Source organism: Silene latifolia, chromosome X (assembly GCF_048544455.1).
Source record: "Silene latifolia isolate original U9 population chromosome X, ASM4854445v1, whole genome shotgun sequence".
Classification (NCBI taxonomy): Eukaryota; Viridiplantae; Streptophyta; class Magnoliopsida; order Caryophyllales; family Caryophyllaceae; genus Silene; species Silene latifolia.
Window position 1 is genome coordinate 75679267 of NC_133537.1, and position 18945 is coordinate 75698211.

Here is an 18945-nt window from a genome sequence, read left to right on the forward strand (position 1 = left end):
CACTCACACTAGCCCCTAGATCACATAAGGCTTTGTTGATCGTGGTGTCGGCAACGGTACACGATATTGAGAAGCTTCCCGGATCTTTGAGTTTTGGAGGTGAACTCCCTTGAAGCATTTCACTACTTACCCTAGTGAAGGCGATAGTCTCAAGCTTCCGGATCGACTTCTTCTTTGTGAGGATGTCTTTCATGTATTTTGCATAGGCCGACACGTGATTGATTAATTCCGTGAAAGGAATCGGGACTTCCAAATTCTTCACAATTTCCATAATTTTTCCAAGTTGGTCATCAAATTTGGGCTTGGCTTGACGACTTGGAAAAGGAAGTCTAATCACAATGGGCTCCTTCTCCTTGACCTTGTCTTCATTTTTCTTTGAAATTTCTTCTTTTGATGGTTCTCCATCCTTGGAGTTTTGCACAATTTCTTCTTTGTCACTAGCTTCCACAACTTCATCCTCAACTTGCTTCTTTGGTGCTTCATACCTTGCACCACTCCTCAAGTGAATGGCACTAACCGTTTCATGTCTTGGGGGATTACTTTGAGGTGGTAATTGCCCCTTTTGTCTTTGTGAGCTTGAAGATGCTAGTTGAGTCAATTAGGTTTCCAACATTTTGTTGTGAGCTAGGATGTTGGTGATGGTGATTTCCTTTGCTTGACTATCCTTTTGCATTTGAGTGAAAAACTCTTGTTGATTCTTTTGCATTTGGAGGACCGCTTTTTGGACATCAAAACCTTGGTCATTTTGTTGATTGTATGGAGTTTGATTTTGGTAACCTTGGTTTTGGTTGTAAAAGGGTCTTTGATTTTGGTTTCTCATGGGAGGTGGGGTGTATGTTGGTTGAGGGTTTTGAACATTTTGGCTTTTGTATGAGAGATTTGGATGGAATTTGGTGTTTTTATTGTAATAGTTTGAATAAGGGGTGCCACTCTTGTATGCTTGGAAATCATTCACTTGTTCATTTGTTCCCCTACATTCACTTTGGTCATGTCCCAAAGTTCCACAGTTCTCACATATCCCACTTGGGATTGACGAAGATGCCGTCATGGCATTAACATGATGCTTTGGTGATTTTGAGGCTTCTTCAAGTCTAGCCATAGCTTTTTCAAACTTCAAATTGATGGTATCAATGTGAGCACTAAGTTGAGCACCCAATTGAGTAATGGAGTCCACTTCATGCTTTCCTCCTCTAGTAGCCTTGCGAGGTCTACTATATTGTGAGTTATGGACCGCCATTTCCTCAATTTTGTTCCAAGTTTGATTGTCATCAACTTCGGTGAACATTCCATTTGATCCCAGGTTGAGAATGTTCCTTGAATCTTCATAAAGACCGTTCCGAAATTGTTGTACCAAGAACCACTCGCTAAGTCCATGATGAGGACATGAGCGACAAATTCCCTTGAATCGCTCCCAAGCTTCATACAAGGATTCTTCATCTCTTTGCTTAAAGCCCGTAATTTGAGCTCTTAGCATGTTAGTCTTTTCCAGTGGATAGAACTTTTTGTAGAAAGTTAGAGCCAACTTTTTCCAAGAATCAATTCCGAGAGTAGCCTTATCAAGGCCTTTCAACCATTGTTTCGCGGTGCCAATTAGAGAAAAAGGAAATAACACCCATCGAATTTGGTCTTGAGTTACACCGGTTTGAGAAATCGCATCACAATAGTCACAAAAAGTCTCCATATGAGAATGAAGGTCTTCACTAGGCATCCCCCCAAATTGGCTTCTTTCGACTAATTGGATAAATGCGGATTTGGCAATAAAATTTCCGGTTAAGTGTTGTGGTGTGGGAGTACCATTGGGTAGGTTCTCCTCGGTTGGTACGGAATGTGATGAAAATTTAGGCATTGTGGGTTGATTTTGTGTTGGGTTCTCCTCACCTTTTCTTGCAAAAGGGTTGACGAACTCAATAGTGTTTGGTTGAATATCTACAACCTCACCAATACCTCTCAAAGTTCTCCTAGCAAGTCTTCTATTGGTTGTCAAAGTACTTTCAATTTCGTGATCAAAGGGTAACAAGTTACTTTGTGATCTTCTAGACATGGAAAATATCAAACAACTCGAAAATAATTAGAACAAACCTTGAGGAGTTTTACTTCCCCAAGGCAAAGAAAGACACAACTAATAACAATACAAGAAAATCTAAATCAAGTTAACACCGTCCCCGGCAACGACGCCATTTTTGGTCGTGTTCCCTCGTGGGGTTTAGTTTTCAGTACTTGTCGTTAGGAGCACCTAGACCAAAACACAATTTATAACTTCACCAACAACTCTACAATTAGTAAAGAGGCAAGTAAAGATCGGATCCCAAGGGACGGGAATTGAGATGAGATTTCTATTGCAACTAGTGGTGTCTAAGGGTGTCACAATTGGGGTTTGAAGTAGAAGATCACTAAACTAAATAGCAATGAAAGTAAACAAGCAAGATGAATAAAAAGGGATGTAAACAATTGATAAAAAGCACTAGGGTGTCATGGGATCATAGGGGATTCATGGGAATTGATCATACAAACATATTCTCAAGTTATAAGCAAGCAATTATTGTTGTGATGGATCGAGTTGGTTTATATCTTACAATCCTAGGAAAGTTTGGGTCCCGGAGCCGAATCGATTAGATTGTACAACACCTACCAGTCGACTTAATCTTCCCTACTCAACAACATGCATGGTCTAATGAGACTCGAGTTGGTTTATGTCTTACAAGTCTCATTGAAAAGATAGGTGATGGTTGTAAATGCAAGGATTCATAGGCTTATCATTTCATCAAACATAACATGTGCATAAGTTGAGATCACAACAAGCAAGCAAATAAACTATGAAAGCATATTAATTTAAGCATGAATCATTCCCCATGTTGGTTTCCCCTAATTACCCATTAACCCTAGCTAAGGAAACTACTCACTCATTATCATGTTGAACATGCTAGCAAGGTTGTCAATCATACCAACAAAGTAAAACATGATGAATAAATGAAGATAATTAACAATAATTAAAAAGGGATTAAGAGAATTATACCTACTAATGATTCCAATAATAAAGCAAAGAATAAAAGAAGTACTTGATGCTTGATTAGAAGGTTGTCAATCTCCCAATAATAACCCAAATAATCTTCAATTACCCAAAATAAAGGATGAACAAGAGAGAGATTAAGGAAATAAAACTTGTATTAAAACTTGATTAAATGTTGATTACAAGATTAAAGATAGATTTGATTGATATTAACTACACTAAAGATTGCTAAGAAGAACATGCTCTTCTAATTAGACTAATGGGGTATTTATAGTGGGGATTAGTTACATAAATTAGGGTTTACTAAGGGCTTAAATGACGATTAAGTCCTTGAGGAATCGCCGGTCTCTAGGGAGACTCCGGTCTCTTTTTCCCCGGTCTTAGAAAAAGATGTGCATCCTTCCTTGAAGCTTGTAGAAGATGAAGAGACTGTCTGGGAATCCGGGCGTTTTTGACACGGGACGGGCGGATTTGGGTGCTTCTGGACGGGCGTCCTGAGGGGGAAGATGGGCGGATTTGGGTGGTTTTGGCCAAGTGTCCAGCTGAGGAAGACGCTCGGATTGTAGGCCTTAGACGGGCGTCTTCAGGGCAATCCGCACGGATTGTCAAACAGTTTCGTTCCTTCTTCTTTTCTTCCTTTTTCTTCATAAAATCCTTGAGGATTTCCTCGGGGATGCAAGGATCTTTTCTCATCATTGCCCATCTACTATAGTATGTACAAAGGCCTTTTAATCTTGTCTCTCCTTGATGTTTGGTCATTGAATTCAATCAATTTAGCCTCATTTTGCCATGAAAATGCAAGGTTTGCACTCCTTTCCTACCAAGGATACAAAACCTCAAAGAATATGCAAAACAAAGGACTAAAGACAATAAATGACCCAAATATGCACTAAAAAGCATGGAACCAAGGCTAATTCGGGGACTAAATATGCTCTAATTATGGTCACATCAAGCGTATCACAACGGTTTAATGCATTTAATAACAACACTTAGAATACCGTTTTTCAAATATTGGCGGAAACCTATACCGCGCTAATAGGAATAACGGTTTCCCTCGAAAATCGTCGTTATTATAATTTGACAACGGCTGCTTAACAAACCGTTGTCAAAAACGTTTAACGGTTCCAAAAACTCGTTGTAGAATTACTCTTATCAACGGTTGTTAGAAAACCGTTACCAGTTTAAGAAAGCGACATTTCGAAAGCCGTTACTAAATTAACACCAGCAATGGTTTTTGGTACCCGTTGTTATGTTATAGATATGGGTTTTTTGTAACCATTATTATTTTTTATTATGAAATAACGATTTTTCAATTCAACCGTTGTCAGTATTTAATTAGATTTTTCAGTTTGACTACTGCATTCAAAACTTTATCAGAACTTTAATAAATATTCAATTTGACCAATAATATTCAATTTGACCAAAATAATTCTATAAATATGTCTTCATAATATTTTAGGTCAAATTCTAAATTATCAATCACTTACTCTTTAATTTTCTCTGAATTTCTCTCTAAAAAAAATATGGCTGATGTATCGGAGCTACAATCACTTTCTCGTTACGCACAGCCTTTTACTTGCATTCTCCATAATCTCCTGGTTCATTATGGTGTGAATGGAAAGGGTTTAAACCCTAATTTCGGGTGGTAGACGTAAATGATTCATGATTCCGGTTTCACCGCTGTTAAAAAAGTGTACCCTGTGTCTACAAACAAGCAAGGTTTTGTAGGCTTCGCTTTTATCATGTTTGACGAAGCCAACTGCCATGATAGTTTTTGTAAGGCAAGAAAATTAGGGGCTAGATTTGCGGGGGAAGATGCGTGGAAAGAGGACTTCTATTCGGATGATAAACAACAAGGCCCTTATCTATGGGTTGCGATCCATCTTGATCATCATCTGTTGAAACATTGCACGAAGCATCACATTCTTGCCACCGTGCCTATATCATGGGAGAAAGATGTCATTTCGCCTGCGCTTCCCGGTGATAATGAAGGGCCGATCTACGACTTGCTTTATACCAAAATTCATGATGAGTATCATAATACTTCATCAGATTCTAATAATTAAGTCTTTAATTATTATCTGGCATTATAAGTTGTATTTGGATTATGGTGGTGGTTTGAATTAAAGTTTAATTATTTATGTTTTTTGTTACGTTTATTATTACCCCATCTTCTGGAATTTAGAGACAATATGACCAGAAAAATATCTAACTTTTATTATAATGACTTAGGTTTTTAGGAGTACATTAAAATATCAAGCTAAAGATATTTATCGCGTAAAACAAGCGTTGACAAACGTGAAAAAGCAAATGTGTAGTGTGGAGTTGAATGGAGGGATTATGTTTTTATTACCCCATCCTCTGGAATTCAGAGACAATATCACCATATATGTCTCTTTCACCTTCAGCCCAATCCACAGAGTCGTTTTCCCATTGCAACGGCAATGTCCCCTGTTCGGCAATGCGACCTTGGCGGTACAGAATTGGAAGTAGTTGGAGACAGTCAGATTCATTCGCAACCCATAAATATGGGCCTACCTGCTGATCATCGTGATCAAACCAGAGTCTCAAACCTATTAACCAGTCAAGGTTATACGAGAGTATAGCCTTTCCATGCCCGTTCTCTGTATACGGGAGATTGTGAATGATGCACGTAAAGGGTTTAGTGCACATAATTCTACTTGGGGGTCCTGCAAGAGGTTCATATAATGCTTCATCATCATCATCATCATCAACGGATGAATAATATGAACCACTATAAGTTGATGAACTTGACGACATAATCGATGTGGAAAATTAATGGAGGACTTAACACGTTAAGAATTGGAAAGTGGAAACAGTACAAGTTAAGATTGTGAAAATTATAATTCTACTTATAATGAGTTTGGGTTGTATTGGAAATGGTATAATAAGATAAAGATAATAAGAATTGGAACCGGTATAATAAGATAAGAATTAGAAACTTAAGAATTTATGAATTGGAAAGTGGAAACAGTACAAGTTAAATAAGAATCGGTTAACTCTACCGTGTTAAACATATAAACTTTCAAAGACTATCCAAAAAAACCGTTGTCCAATTAGTAAAAACAAAACGGTTATAAAAAAAAACCATTGTCCAATGACTAAAAACACAACGGTTGCATGCCCTGTAATTTTTGTGATTTGACTAATGCATGCCTTGTAATTTTTACTTTTTTTGATTCAAAGTTGCAGTATTGATTATTTAACCATATGTATAACACAAAATGATAACAGTTCTTTGTTAAGCCGTTATCATATTACATATATCAACAACGGTTGGACAGAACCCATTTTAAAATAAATTGTTTAATTATTTGTGATTTTCTAGTGTTTGTGATTTGACTAATGCATGCCCTGTAATTTTTACTTTTTCTGATTCAAAGTTGCAGTATTGATTGTTTGACCGTATGTATAACACAAAATGATAACGGTTCTTTGTTAAGCCGTTATCATATTACATATATCAACAATGGTTATTCTAAAGCCGTTGTCATATTACACCAATAAACAACGGTTTTTCTTATAACCGTTGTAAATACAGATCCACTGTGAAAACTGAAAAGTTTGTGGTTTTACCAATGCATGCCCTATTATTATTGGTTATTTTACCATTATTCACCTCATGCATACATGCACAATTAATAACAGTTTGAATGTAACGTATGGATGAAATTAATCTAATTAATTATAGCTTTATTATACTATAAATAGCATCACATTTGCAGTAACAATAAGAATCACTTTATTATTACTAACCTTTCTACTTCACTTTTTAAATAATATACATATACATACATATCATAATTAAAATGTCGTCGTCTTCATCATCTGCAGTCGCACCTCCTCAGGAATCGGTAACCCGCTATATCAACCCGATTACGTACATAATTCACAATCTCCCAGTCATACGCGATGCTGCTGGGAAGCCAGCTTCTAAGACCCTTACCCCATTGAGGGACATCCTCATGAAAATGGGTTTTCAAATGTTAGGGCAATCCACCCGGCTTGGATTTCTGGTCGTGGGTTTCTTGGATATACTCTGATCGAGTTTCGAGGGGATGGTCTTGACGATTTTCGCCAAGCAAAACAACTCGCTGCTAGATATGCATCACATGACCATCAAAGGGGCAAAAGTGACTTTTTTGCCGACGACCCTAAAGATCGTTATATACACGCTAGGCCTTACTTATGGGTTGCCACCGCTGAGGACGCTCATCTGATGAGAAGGTTCATTTCGTACAGGTTTACTAATGTACCAAAATCATGGGAAGACGAAGAAGTGCCTCATTTTGATCACCGTCTTAATGCCGAAGTAGTAAACTTGATTTATAATCAAGTTTATCCTTAGTACCCACCTCCTAGTCAAACTCCTGTTAGGGTGTTTAATTAATTTACTTAGTTAGCTGTTTGTTTTTATGGTTTTTTATTTTTTATTGTGTTTCCTTTTTTCCCCTTGTTGTACTGTTTTTTTTTTTTGCCATTGTATGATATACTCGTTTTAAAATATAGTTTTACTCTTTATTACATGCAAATACTTATTAACATAGATTTTAAATAACTTGCAAACAGACAAATGAATGAAACAATAATAATGATTTAGGTTACATTAATTGAAATAACATATAATATAATGACAACGGTAGTGCATAAGAACCGCGTTAGAATATAAACACCTCTAAAAATAAATGGAAATTGAAAGATATTAATAATATAATTACAACGGTTCTTATAAGAACCGTGTTAGATTATGCAATTGTTGAATAACATAGATTTTAAATAACCTTCTTTCTTTCTTTCTTTCTTTCTTTCTCTCTTATTTCTCAAATTAGGTCAAGTGGTAGCTCTTATTCTTCCTCTATTTCAACAAGGACATGTAATTGCTCAGTTCCGGCAGTATTGCGGACTTCTTGGACTTTGCAAAATCCGGGAAGAAAGTTTCTTAATTGAAAATTCTATAATCCCGAGACTAAAATGCGTGGATGCAATTACTTCAAGTGGGTTGATGAACCAATGACTAAGTCGCAGAGGAAGGTTATAAACAAGTTAGTGAATGAGAAAAAGAGCATGGATATCGAGATTACTCAAGTGAGAAGTATACTACATCAACTTGAAGAATCGAAGCGGGGAAATGACAGTGATGTTGGGGCTGGTGTCCTCTACAGTTAGTGCAATGACATATAAATCTCTAACAGGATCAAAGGGTATACTTTTGTATTATTATCAGTTGGTCCACGTTTATCAATAACGGTTGGCTTGCTAGATAAGTTTGACGTTATTGTCATACTGATGGCGGTGATCAACTGGTCCCTAAAAGTCACACCTATAGGATACGTTTGAGAGATGTGACGGTATGAAAATACAGTCATGTTGATGCCTAATTTGACTAAACAGTTAGTCGGAGTTATTGACTAATAATTAGTCAAACGCGATGTTGAGATATTTATTTAATACGGATTAAATAATAATGGCTAAGACGAATTAAGCGATTAATTCGTAAATTGAATATAAACGGTTATATTTAATTAATGTATATTGAATTAATTAATTATACAATATTGTCATTGTCGGACAAGTATTAATATATCGACTGAGTCATGTTACTGGTTGATATTTTAATAACCGATAACCGATGACGATTTATAATAAAATCGTGTCATATACATTTAGCGAAAATCGAGTCGGACCACGAGTTAAAAATAAGGAGAAAGTGGAAAGCCCACTTCCCCCTTTATGCAAACTCACGGCCGAATGGGACAAAAAGGAGAGCCTCTCTTCTTTTTGACCTAAGGCATTTCATTTACACACAAATTAGGGTTTCGGGGCAATTTTCTCTGAAATTCTAGATCTCACATCGAAAACCTCACAACAACTCTCTCAATATTGCAAGGCAATTAGAGAGTACTTTCTAGCACAAGGGGCATAGTCTCAGACGGTCTTGGGTGCAACGATTAGGAGGAAATCTATATTGATTTCTGTTCTTAGGCCGTATTCACAAAGGACCCGAGGTTGATTCTTATTCCTTATCGTTTCTCTTGTATTTTTCGTTTATGATATTTTATCACATGTTAAAATTTGCGTTATAGTCCTAAATTTTAAGGGTTTTATACGGATATTACCCTACAAGTGGTATCAGAGCGAGGCCACGTAAATTTTTCTTTGTGATTTTCATAAAACGATTTTGAAACGATAATTTTTGTCTAGAAAACCGTGCGGCCAAATGAGCATCACGGCTGTTTCCTGTTTTTTTCGTGCATTGAAAACCGTGACATATATATACACGGCTGATATGTTTTGCTTTTCGATTTGTTCTTTGCATATTGTTATTTTAAACGATACTTATAGCAATATGTTAAAGTATTATCAATTGTAGATTTAATTGTATATGAATTAGATCATAATTGCAATTGGTCTTGTTTTGTTCAATCGAATTCACGAGGGTTTTGTTGTTTCAGAACTGTTTTAAAACCCTAACTGTTCAATCGAGAAGTCCTCGTACTCGATCGAACAGTATTGCAAATAAAAGTCCTCGATCGACCACGAGATTAGTCGATCGAGCACTTTCTGTTTGTCAAACCTCTCGATCGACTTGACATCGTCGATCGAGCCTTTTGTTCTTCGATCGAGGACTTTAGTGTCTCGATCGAGGAAATGAGTTGTGGCAGCGTTGAAAAATCATCTTTCATGTTTTAATTTTTCTTTTGGCCATAATATGTACATAATACGGATTTTGTACACTCGCTTGATAGTGAAACGGTTCACTCACGTACCATTTAGTTATTTTAAAGCAATTTAAAGTAACGGATTATCATGAATTAAAATTAAGTTGATAGAAGCGATTTTGTCAAATAATTTTAATCGTCAAAAGGTGGTTTGGATAAATTTAACATAATTACTGAATTATGTCACGAATAAATTTTGTTTTAGTTGATGCATTTTTATTTATCGTTATTTTTGAATGCCTTGAATGTTTTATTACGTATTTAATTTTACAAACTGTTGTAACTTAGTGTGGCCTTAGTAGAACGTGTTACCGTAATGATGGAACACGGTCTTGGTTGTATTTTGAGATCTTGTATCTCCGTTATGGTTTTTCCTTGTAATTACAGCTTTTTTATTTAGAATGTAAATAGGTTTATATTTTGTAATTTTTAAATTGTAATTTTGAGAAGACCAAAGATGGAGATCGGATGATCACTCCCATTGCATGGACAAAGATGGAACATCAAGACAAGCTTCTCGGGTCCAACGGTGGATTCCAAAGTTGTATTATGTTCTTTTTACTAGGATAGGCCACACTAGGACTTTTATTTACGTTTTGCATTCTTTTACATTTTTTATTGTAACGATAGTTTGCATCATTTTCCGCCTAAAACCAAACCACCTAATATTTGCATGAAAACTGACTCATATAGAGGTTACGCGTTAGTTTTCTATGATATACAGATATCACACGTTTTTATAAGCCATCACCTAAATTAATTCATTCACGCAATGCTAGTTTTTCGTTCACTTAAAATGAATTAAAACTAAGTTGATGGGATCTTCCTCGTATAACCAAAAATTGAGAATAGTCTTTATAGGTCAAACTCCAATGAATCCCTTCTTCGTCGGTAGGCATAATATGACCCCTTCTACGTCGAGTAAGTTGGAACTGATTGACCTATTTTATCTCAACACTATGGTCACTCGTATGATCCTGTGATTATGGTGGACTATAGATAGGATTTACGGAAATCTATCGACCAAGAGTTCTAACGATAGAACTAGCTAAACAGTTGGCTTATCAATTTACGGAAATTGAGTCTTGGGTTCATTTGTATAATTCTTGAGGTAGATCGATTATACAGGTGCAATGAGTCTACACGTTAAAATGAATTTTAAATAGACTTAAATCACCTCGATGAGTTGCTTATTTCGTTTCGTTTTTCCTTTCTTTTTCAGTGTAGATCACGATCACTTAAACTGCTAATAACAAAATGGTGGCCGTCGACGACCCAATGCCAAGTGCCACATTGGACCGTGAGTCCTGGCTTCGGATCTTCATGAATCAGATAAATCGTCTACTCGGCGAAGAATGATGGATCAAACTTCGCGGACCGGGAGGCGGCATTACGGAATCTTTGCCGCTGGCGACGGGAAGCTCAAATATCCGACAGAGCCCATCCCGTCAAACCCAGGCCCCCACGGTGGAGCTAACGAGATCGCCAAGTATAACGATTTCGTCATGGAAGCGGGTGCGATTAAAAACGTACTCATTTTTGCAATGGAATCCAATTTGCAGAAACGCTTCATAGCCCAAGGTGCAAACAAGATTTTCACCACGCTCACTAAGGAATTCTCGAAAGCACCGAGAATCGTGACCTATGAGCATACCACTCGCTTCTCTGATGCGAAACTCCAGAAGGGCCAACCGGTTAGCCCACACATTCTCGGCATGATTGAGAATGTCGAGAAGCTGGAGACGCTTGATTGTAAAATCAGCGAGAACATCGTGATTGACCGCATGCTTCATTCACTCCATGATGGTTTTGCGCTCTTTAGAGCGAATTACTATATGAATGATTTGAAGAAAAGTCCTCATGAACTACACTCCCTACTCGCATGCACCGAGAAGGATATGAAGTTTAGTGGGAGCTTGAAACAGGATGTTCTCATTGTGTCAAACAAGGGCAAGGGTAAGGGCAAAGCTCAGGCAGACCTAGCGGTAGGCAAATCGAAGTTTAAGAAGTCGGGATCAGGTAAGAGTGGGCCTGGTGAGTCGAGCACCTCATCAGGCACGACAAAGAGCAAGACTGATAACATGGAATGCCATCATTGCCACAAGACTGGGCATTGGAGGCGTACATGTCCTGTTTACCATGAGGACATAAAAGCAGGTCGCGTTAAACTTGTTGGTATGTCTTCTTCCTCTTCTACTTTTATTCATATGATTGAGATTAACCACGCAAGTTACGGAACTTGGGTACTAGATACTGGTTGTGGTTCTCATCTATGTAATCATGTGCAGGGGCTCGAAACATCGAACCCCTCGTAAAGGGTGAGGTGGACTGCGTGTCGGGAATGGAGCACGAGTGGCTGCCGTCTCGAGAGGAACATATGTGATCCGACTTCCTAGCGGATTTGAGTTATTTTTATATAATCGCTATTATGTACCAGATCTATCCAAAAACATTATTTCGGTTTACGCACTTGACAAACTTGGTTTTTCATTTGTAATAGAGAATAATAGTTGCATTTTCTCATTACACGATATGATTTATGGCAAGGCAGTCTCCATGAACGGAATTTATGTTTTAGATCGGACCACCGAAATATTGCACGTAATGAATAAAAGGTTAAAGGTTGGTGACAAAGATCAAACTTATCTATGGCACTGCCGTATGGGACACATTAATGAGAAACGCGTTAAACAGCTCATAAAGAATGGAGCTATCTCGACCTTTGATTTTCAATCATTTGGCACGTGTGAATCATGTCTCATTGGTAAGATGACTCGAATTTCCTTCAAAGGTGTTGGAATGCGCGCTGCTGACCTATTAGGACTCATACATACGGATGTGTGTGGACCTATGTCAATCACCGCACGAGAAGGCTATAGATACTTCATCACTTTCACGGACGATTTAGCGAGATATGGCTATGTCTACTTAATGAAGCACAAAAGTGAATCCTTTGAGAAATTCAAAGAATACCGAGAATCGGTCGAGAACCAAGCGGGTAGAAAGATTAAAACACTACGATCGACCGTGGTGGCGAGTATCTTTCTCACGAGTTTGATCAACACCTTAAGGACGGTGGGATTGCCTTACGATTAACTCCACCTGGAACACCTCGTTGAATGGTGTGTCCGAACGGAGAAATCGAACACTACTTGATATGGTTCGATCCATGATGAGTCACACCGTGTTGCCCGACTCATTGTGGGGTTATGCTCTTCTCATTCACTCTGCTCTAATACTTAACCGAAGTCCGTCTAAAGCTGTTGACAAGACTCCATATGAACTATGGAAGGGAACGATCCCTAACTTGTCCTTTATACGGGTTTGGGGCTGCGAGGCTTATGTCAAGTTGAGACACGAGGATAAGCTCGGCCCACGATCGGTCAAGACATACTTTATAGGTTATCCTAAAGGAACACTTGGTCATTACTTCTATTCGCCAACCGAACAACGTGTATTTTTTGCGGCTAGTGCGACATTCTTAGAGAAGGAATTTCTCGAGAATGCGAAGAGTAATAGAACCTTCGAGGTATTCGAGATTCCGAACCAAATGCCGAGCAACCATTGGAGGAACCAGTTCCTTCAATCCCAGCTGCGGTGAATATTTCTGAGGAACCTAGGAGGTCGGGAAGAGTCTCTATTCCTCCGGACAGATACATTGGTATGGTCGAGGAACATGACATAGATGACATTCTACTCTTAACGAGTAGTGAACCCGCAACCTATAAAGGTGCCATGACTAGTTCCGACTCAAAGCTATGGCTTGAGGCCATGCAGTCCGAGATGGACTCTATGTATGAGAACAACTTATGGGATCTTGTTGACTTACCTACTAAGGTTCGTCCCCTTCAATGCAAATGGCTTTACAAGATAAAGCATTCTGTAGAAGGTCAACAAGATATCTATAAAGCACGACTAGTTACTAAAGGTTTCACCCAAGTGCCAGGTTTGCACTACGATGAAATTTTTGCACCCGTAGTCATGCTGCGTTCCATTCGGATTATCTTAGCGATTGCCGCTTTTCATGACTATGAAATTTGGCAGATGGATGTGAAAACCGCCTTCTTAAACGGTTATTTGGAGGAAGAGTTGTACATGGTACAACCCGAAGGTTTCATCGATCCTGAACATCCTAAGAAAGTGTGCAAGCTTAAGCGTTCCATTTATGGACTTAAACAAGCTTCTAGGAGTTGGAATCATCGTTTCGACCAAGTGATAAAAGAAAATGGATTTACTCGATCGGTCGAGGAACCATATCTATATATCAAGTCGAGTAGGAGCAAGATTGTCTTCCTAATATTGTATGTCGATGACATACTCCTGATTGGGAATGACATACCTCTCTTAACTTCGGTAAAAGTATGGTTGAAGAACCATTTCCAGATGAAAGATCTGGGTGAGGCACAAAGAATTTTGGGCATCCGTATCTATCGAGGTAGAGCACGTCGGATATTATCTCTCAGTCAGGAGTCTTACATAGACAAGATCCTAGAGAGATTCAGCATGACTAACTCCAAAAAGGGGTTTCTTCCTATGGCTCCAGGGGTGCATTTGAGCAAGTCTCAGGCACCAGAGACACCGGAAGAGAAAGAGCGCATGACACGGATTCCTTATGCCTCGGCAATAGGATCAATCATGTATGCCATGATATGCACACGTCCGGACGTGGCATATGCATTGAGTATGACAAGTCGATTCCAACAAAGCATCCGGGTGAATCACATTGGATGGTGTCAAGAACATTCTTAAGTACCTACGGAGGACTAAAGATTGGGCATTGACTTATGGAGGCGAACAAAAGCTATGCGCAACGTTTCTGAGATGCTAGCTTCCAAACGGATCGAGATGACTCGAAATCTCGGTCTGGATTCGTTTTTACTCTTAATGGCGGCTGCGATCAGTGGAAGAGTTCCAAACAAAGTGTTACAGAGATTCTACGATCGAGTCCGAGTACTATGCCGCGTCCGAAGGCGCAAAGGAAGCGATATGGATGCGTCAATTCTTACAAGGACTATCTGTAGTGCCTAGTTCGAATGACCCGATCACCATCTATTGCGACAATAGAGGTGCCTGTAATACTCCGTATTTATAAGTCTTGGGGTACTCTATCGAGTAGCCCTTACTCGACAGAGTAAGGGCAAGTTGCGAAATAAAATAGTTTCTGACCTGTTGGGTACTCGATCGAGTAGCTGGGGTACTCGATCGAGTAAGGGGGTACTCGATCGAGTACCTTGGGTACTCGATCGAGTGTCCGGTTTTACGGGGAGTTTTTCTCGGGTTTTGTTAATTATGCGATTAAGGTATTTAAACATAATCGTCATTGTTTTAAATCACTTTTACAAAACCTAAAACCCTGTTTAAGAGAGAAAGCAGTCAGTTCATCTTCCTAATCGCATTCTTAGCAATTCCCGGAGTTCAGACGGTCAGTTCGTGTCGTAGTTCGTATCGTTGAGTTCCTTGCGTCGAGGGTAAGCTTTTAACATAATTTTTATAATGTTTTGTTAAGATTGGTTAAACCCTAATGTAGGGATTGGGGGTTTTATGAGTAGTATGTGATGTGTAGTCTTTATGTGTTATGTGTTAGGAGGAGGATTCGTAGAAGAGGCGTTTTGATACAGCTGTAGATACCGTCTGCTTGTTGTGCTTTCCAGGTAGGATTTCCTACTCAGTATTAGTCCCATAATGGGATATTGGTGATGTGCTGTAGTTAGTTGTTTGATATGATGATTGTATTGTGTTTGTGGTTGTGATTCTTTGTTGATGGTTCTCGAGATGCGTTCTCGGTGAGTGGGGTCACTTGCGGGAGTGACTTCACGCCTAGTTTCGCCCTTCGTGGAACCCGCCACGGAAGGGGATGTGCACATTAATGGGACGGGGTTATCGCTCGTACGATGAGCGGGGCTTAGGTGGGAACGGCTGCGGTCCCCCATCGCTGGCGAGGGTCCAGTCCGGTGGGGATCGGTATTGAGATGTTGGGATTTGGTGGTGTGTGTGTGTGTGTGTGTGTGTGTGTGTGTGTGTGTGTGACAGTTCAGCTGTCTTTTTATCTTATTATTGTTATCTATATTGATTGTGTGATTAGTACTGACCCCGGTGTTGTTTTGTAAACCTGCGGTGATCCATTCGGGGATGGTGAGCAGATATTGAGCAGGTATTGAGATGAGTACTGGGATAGCTGGGATGCCACGACATGAGGATAGGAGTCTTCCGCTGTAGTCTTAGTTTGTTTACATTTCAGTTAGACATCATTTGAGAATATTGTATCGTACTTTGGTTTGGTTTTGAGGATTGTATTTATTCATTAAACTATTTATAATAAACGTTGTTTCTGTTTTGTCTATTTGATTATCATACCTCGGGCGACCGAGATGGTGATGTCTTCATACTTGAGTGGTCCTGGTAAGGCACTTGGAGTATGGGGGTGTTACAAGTGGTATCAGAGCGACGATCCTGAAACCTGTAACCAATGAACTTAATGAACATAGGGAGTCAATTAAAATGAACCCGGGGTAAAAGTTGTAGGAGCTAGTGCAAAGGCTTGGGAGACGTCCTAAAGTCGCGGGGGTCGCCCTACAACTTTGAACCGGTCACATGGGGGAAGTGTTTGTCGTATGTGTGTTTGGTTAACTTGTTTACAAATGTGATGGATGTGTTGATTGATGGATGTTCGAATTGGAAGTTGAGAGGTGAAAGAAAAGTGATGATATGTATATAGAAACTGTTGATGAAATGATAGCATGTTGAATGTTTTACAACGTGGCAATTAATAGCATGATTGTTATGATATAATATGTGATTTATAAAGTTAGCATGTTAGCATATGACGTAATATGCGGGTAGCTCTTACGTATTAGTGTTACTCGATCGAGTGGGACTGACTCGATCGGGTGGGTTTTGGCGATTTTGAGTCCAGAATCGAGTTCTGGGGCACTCGATCGAGTAACTAGGGGTACTCGATCGAGTAGGGGGTCACTCGATCGAGTAGCCTAGATACTCGATCGAGTAGGTAAGAGATCAGAAGGTCTGTTTGGTTCTGGAGTTTGGGTACTCGATCGAGTACGTGGGGCACTCGATCGAGTAGCCCGTTACTCGATCGAGTGTGTTTGGGAACTCGATCGAGTGGGTTCTGGGCATCGTGTTTTCGTGTTTTGAGGTTTAGTACGTGTGTTTATGTTTACCCTTTCTTATATAGCTTCAAGATGCCGCCCAAGAGAACTGCTTTGTACGCGAGAGCTGAGCTTATGACCGTGGATGACATCATTAAGATGTTAGAGCACCAGGACGCTCTTACTGAGACTCTGAAGAGAGTGAATGAGGACAAGGATAAGAGTAAGGAGAAGGAGATTGATCATTCTAAAATCAGCCTCTATATTGCGAGGTTTAACCCGAAAGAATACAAGGGAGTTGGGGAGCCTAATCTGCTTGATAGTTGGCTGAGAGAGATGGAGAACATCTTAGACTTGGTTCATTGTCCTGATGAGATGAGGGTGGAACAGACTGCGTTCTATCTGAGGGAGGCAGCAGGCAAGTGTTGGGATTCAGTGAAGGTGAGTGCTAAGGAGATATACACCAACCAAGGCTTACCTGCTATACATTGGGAGGAGTTTCGTAGGGCTGTGAGGAAGGAGTTCGTACAGGAGCATGTGAGGAGTAAGTTGAGGGAAGAGTTTGATAAGTTTAAGATGACCGCTGAGATGTCGGTAGCCGAGTACTACGCAGACGGTTCAATGAGAAGTCCAGGTATCGAGGATATGGGTTTGAGTGAGGAGAACCTGGCATTGAGGTTTGAGAGAGGGTTGACTACCACGATTATGGATAAGTTACCCGTGGGAATCCTTACCGATGTTAAGGAAGCTTATGAGAGGGTGGAAGAGCCGAGAGGTGGTGGAGATGACTCGGGAGAGGTCTGGTGGTGAGAAGAGGAAGTCGAGAGCGAGGGTGGTGGCCAATCTAATTACAAGAAAGGCAACCACAATCAGTCTAAGGGGTTTTCCGGGTCGGGTTCGATCGGGGCTTCCTTTGGGCGTGGCCGTGGAAGTGTGAGCAATAGCCGGGAGTGACTCGCCGGTTGTGGTGGCGTAGGCCACAAGAGACATGAGTGCACGAGTGCACGGGATCTTTCGGGGACTGCGTGAGCTTCGCGAGCAATGCACCGGGCTGGATCATGGCCAAACCGGGAAGTCGAGTTACCGGAGTGGAGGCAACCGCAACGGCGGTAATTCTTATCAGAAGACACCGACGAACAACAACAACAATCAAGGGTCGGGTGCTAAGCCGACCGCATCGCCCGATCTTGTCCGGGGAGGTAGGCAGAAGACCAGTGGCAAGTTGTTCATGATGGAGAAGAAGGCAGCTGAGGAAGATGTGCATGTTATCACCGGTACATTCCTTGTTAATGGTATTCCTACGTTTGTTTTGTTTGATTCGGGGGCTTCCCAGTCGTTTGTGTCTTCGAGTCATGTAAAACAGTTGGGTTTGAGAGTATATGAGTCTGTTAGTGAGCAAGTTTTCATACCTTCGGGTGAGTCTGTATCGTGTGGGAGGTTGTTTAGAGATGTATCTTTGATAGTTGGGCAAGTCGATTTCCCTGTAGACTTGCTAGAGTTTCCTTTTAATGGTTTTGAGATGATAGTTGGGATGGACTGGTTAGGAAAGTATAAAGCTAAGATAGACTGTCATCAAAAGAAAGTGTCCTTAAGAGGTCCAAAGGGTGTTAGTGTGTCTTATCGTGGGTTTCTGGTCAAACCCAAAGTTAAGTTGATTGCATTTGTCACCTTGAAGTCTTATACGAGGAAGGGATGTCCGTTGATCTTGTGCCATGTGAGAGATGACCGGATAGAGAGTCAGAAACGATTGATGAGATACCGGTGGTGGGAGAGTTTGCGAGATGTTTTTCCGGAAGAGATTCGGGGTTGCCACCGAAGAGGGAGATAGATTTCACCGTGGAGTTGAAGCCGGGGACGGGGCCAATCTCTAAGGCACCGTACCGTATGGGTCCTAAGGAGATGGAGGAACTTAGGAAGCGGTTGGATGATTTGATAGAGAAGGGATACATTAGACCAAGTGTATCGCCTTGGGGAGCACCAGTTACTGTTCGTGAAGAAGAAAGATGGGAGCTTGAGGTGTGCATAGATTACGGGGGAGCCGAACCGTGTGACGATAAAGAACAAGTATCCTTTGCCAAGGATAGATGACTTG

The 18945-nt window shown here is 40.1% G+C and overlaps 1 non-coding gene across 1 annotated transcript; it reads left to right on the forward strand.

The window, feature by feature from the left end:
• Positions 1-1367: 1367 nt before the first annotated feature.
• LOC141624592 (small nucleolar RNA R71) lies at positions 1368-1474 on the forward strand. Its single transcript, XR_012534398.1, has one exon. It is a non-coding gene; the product is annotated as a small nucleolar RNA R71 (small nucleolar RNA).
• Positions 1475-18945: the final 17471 nt, after the last annotated feature.